The sequence below is a fragment of the Oculina patagonica genome, chromosome 4 (genome assembly GCF_052425735.1).
Source record: "Oculina patagonica isolate OP01 chromosome 4, crgOcupat, whole genome shotgun sequence".
NCBI classification, from domain to species: Eukaryota; Metazoa; Cnidaria; class Anthozoa; order Scleractinia; family Oculinidae; genus Oculina; species Oculina patagonica.
The window spans coordinates 29600759-29604715 of NC_135761.1; positions in this window are offsets into that span (position 1 = coordinate 29600759).

A 3957-nucleotide genomic window follows, 5' to 3' on the forward strand; every position below is an offset into this window, starting at 1 on the left:
TCAGGGTAAGAGTTCAGTAAACTTTTCTGTGTATGTTGTTGCGAATGCGACATGAACCTTCGCATGTGGTCTGAAATGCAATGAGATGTTGTAAATAGTAGACTTCCTACGTTTAAATAAACGTCTTTGCTTATTTTTTTAGTCTTGTGAGATCAAAATGTTTTGAGGAAAAGGGTTTTTAGTACATCAGATGTAAAGGAAAATCAGTGCGAAGCGAAGTGTAAACAAAAAGCTCGGATTTCATTCTTTGCGTCTCTGTACTCTGAAAGGACAATGGGATGTTGTGTATAGTTGACTTTTTACGTCCGAAGCCTTGTTTATACTTTGAAATAAATATCTTAGTTTGTATTTTAGTTTAGTGAAATCGATATTTTCGAAGGAAAATTGTTTTTAGGACAACGGATGAAAAGAAAATTGAGTGAACTTTTTTGACAAGCAGTGTAAACAGAAAGCTTGAATTTCACTCCTCGTGATTATGATGATAATTTCCTTGTGATGCCCATAGTGCCTGCTGCTCCTGTGGTTCCAGCTGCTCGTGGAGCTGCAAGACCTGATGCCTCAGCTGCTTGTGGAGCTGCAAGACCTGATGCCCCAGCTGCTCGTGGAGCTGCAAGACCTGATGCCCCAGCTGCTCGTGGAGCTGCAAAACCTGATGCACCAGCTGCTCGTGGAGCTGCAAGACCTGATGCCTCAGCTGCTCGTGGAGCTGCAAGACCTGATGCCCCAGCTGCTTGCGGAGCTGCAAGACCTGATGCACCAGCTGCTTGTGGAGCTGCAAGACCTGATGCCTCAGCTGCTCGTGGAGCTGCAAGACCTGATGCCCCAGCTGCTTGTGGAGCTGCAAGACCTGATGCCCCAGCTGCTCGTGGAGCTGCAAGACCTGATGCCCCAGCTGCTCGTGGAGCTGCAAGACCTGATGCCCCAGCTGCTTGCGGAGCTGCAAGACCTGATGCCCCAGCTGCTCGTGGAGCTGCAAGACCTGATGCTCCAGCTGCTTGTGGAGCTGCAAGACCTGATGCACCAGCTGCTCGTGGAGCTGCAAGACCTGATGCCCCAGCTGCTCGTGGAGCTGCAAGACCTGATGCCCCAGCTGCTCGTGGAGCTGCAAGACCTGATGCTCCAGCTGCTTGAGGAGCTGCAAGACCTGATGCCCCAGCTGCTCGTGGAGCTGCAAGACCTGATGCCCCAGCTGCTTGTGGAGCTGCAAGACCTGATGCCCCAGCTGCTCGTGGAGCTGCAAGACCTGATGCTCCAGCTGCTTGTGGAGCTGCAAGACCTGATGCCCCAGCTGCTCGTGGAGCTGCAAGACCTGATGCCCCAGCTGCTTGTGGAGCTGCAAGACCTGATGCTCCAGCTGCTTGAGGAGCTGCAAGACCTGATGCCCCAGCTGCTCGTGGAGCTGCAAGACCTGATGCTCCAGCTGCTCGTGGAGCTGCAAGACCTGATGCTCCAGCTGCTCGTGGAGCTGCAAGACCTGATGCTCCAGCTGCTCGTGGAGCTGCAAGACCTGATGCTCCAGCTGCTCGTGGAGCTGCAAGACCTGATGCCCCAGCTGCTCGTGGAGCTGCAAGACCTGATGCCCCAGCTGCTTATGGAGCTGCAAGACCTGATGCCCCAGCTGCTCGTGGAGCTGCAAGACCTGATGCTCCACCTGCTTGTGGAGCTGCAAGACCTGATGCCCCAGCTGCTCGTGGAGCTGCAAGACCTGATGCCTCAGCTGCTCGTGGAGCTGCAAGACCTGATGCCCCAGCTGCTCGTGAAGCTGCAGGACCTGATGCCCCAGCTGATCGTGGAGCTGCAAGACCTGATGCTCCACCTGCTTGTGGAGCTGCAAGACCTGATGCCCCAGCTGCTCGTGGAGCTGCAAGACCTGATGCCCCAGCTGCTTATGGAGCTGCAAGACCTGATGCCCCAGCTGCTCGTGGAGCTGCAAGACCTGATGCTCCACCTGCTTGTGGAGCTGCAAGACCTGATGCCCCAGCTGCTCGTGGAGCTGCAAGACCTGATGCCTCAGCTGCTCGTGGAGCTGCAAGACCTGATGCCCCAGCTGCTCGTGAAGCTGCAGGACCTGATGCCCCAGCTGATCGTGGAGCTGCAAGACCTGATGCTCCAGCTGCTTGTGGAGCTGCAAGGCGTGATGCTCCAGCTGCTTGAGGAGCTGCAAGACCTGATGCCTCAGCTGCTCGTGGAGCTGCAAGACCTGATGCCCCAGCTGCTCGTGGAGCTGCAAGACCTGATGCTCCAGCTGCTTGTGGAGCTGCAAGGCGTGATGCTCCAGCTGCTTGAGGAGCTGCAAGACCTGATGCACCAGCTGCTCGTGGAGCTGCAAGACCTGATGCTCCAGCTGCTTGAGGAGCTGCAAGACCTGATGCACCAGCTGCTCGTGGAGCTGCAAGACCTGATGCTCCAGCTGCTCGTGGAGCTGCAAGACCTGATGCCCCAGCTGCTTGCGGAGCTGCAAGACCTGATGCCCCAGCTGCTCGTGGAGCTGCAAGACCTGATGCTCCAGCTGCTCGTGGAGCTGCAAGACCTGATGCACCAGCTGCTCGTGGAGCTGCAAGACCTGATGCACCAGCTGCTCGTGGAGCTGCAAGACCTGATGCTCCAGCTGCTTGAGGAGCTGCAAGACCTGATGCCCCAGCTGCTCGTGGAGCTGCAAGACCTGATGCACCAGCTGCTCGTGGAGCTGCAAGACCTGATGCCTCAGCTGCTCGTGGAGCTGCAAGACCTGATGCTCCAGCTGCTTGTGGAGCTGCAAGACCTGATGCCCCAGCTGCTCGTGGAGCTGCAAGACCTGATGCACCAGCTGCTTGTGGAGCTGCAAGACCTTCTCGTGGTCGTCGAGCTGCTCCTATGGCATTCCAGAGCTATAACAGACCAGATGTTGGAAATCCCCTTCCTCCATTTACAACTAGCCCACCTGGAGTACACTTCTGCCGTCCACTCCTCAGAAACACAATGACCACGGCTGTTGAGTTTTTCAACTTTTTTTTACTCCATAAAAGTTAAATAATGTAGTTAGGCACACCAATAGTTATGCAAATGAACATGTTGATGCAGGTACCCATCAATCTTATACCCAGCACGATGGAAGCTGGAAAGATACAACACATGATGAGATCAACAGGTTGATTGCGTTATTGATTTATACGGGCCTTGTCAAGATCAGTGTCACTGATAAGTATTGGAACAGTAAGAGCCTTTACAATGGTCTTTGGGCTGGTGCCATCCATGCTCTCATGGCCTTGTTGCATGTTGTAGATCCTGGAGAGGGATAACTTACGTAAGGTTAAATCATTTGTTGATTATTTTAAATCTAGGTGCCTTGCCTCGTATCAGCCCAGACAACAACTTGCCATTGACGAGCGTATGGTCAAGTCTAGACACAGGTCTGGCATACGCCAGAACATCAAAGACAAGCCCACCAAATGGGGTACAAAGCTTTGGGTGGTGGCAGATAGTTCCAATGGTTACACCATCGACTTCAATGTCTACATTGGGAGAGCCGCAGGCGGAGGTGCCAGTGAGCATGGGCTTGGGTATGATGTTGTTGTAAAGCTAATGAGACCTTTTTTTGGGCAGGGGTACCATTTGTATATTGATAATTTTTATACTTCCACTACACTTGTGAAATATTTGTTTGACCAGGGAATCCCTTGTACAGATACAGAGAGAACAGCAGAGGATTCCCAGCAAATATGAAAATTGGAAATAAATGGTCTAAGGCGTCAAATGTAGATAGGGGTAGTATGCGTTGGGAAAGGGACCCACCCATCTTGGCAATAATAATAATAATAAAGACTTTATTTAAAATGAGGGTAACACTTAATAGCAAAGCTAACAAACCTGTGGCCCTCCCTAAAAATTACACTAGAATATTATAAAAAAACAAACACTATATACATTGAAAATTGAATACGAATATGCATAATAGTAAACGATATATGAAGCTAAAAA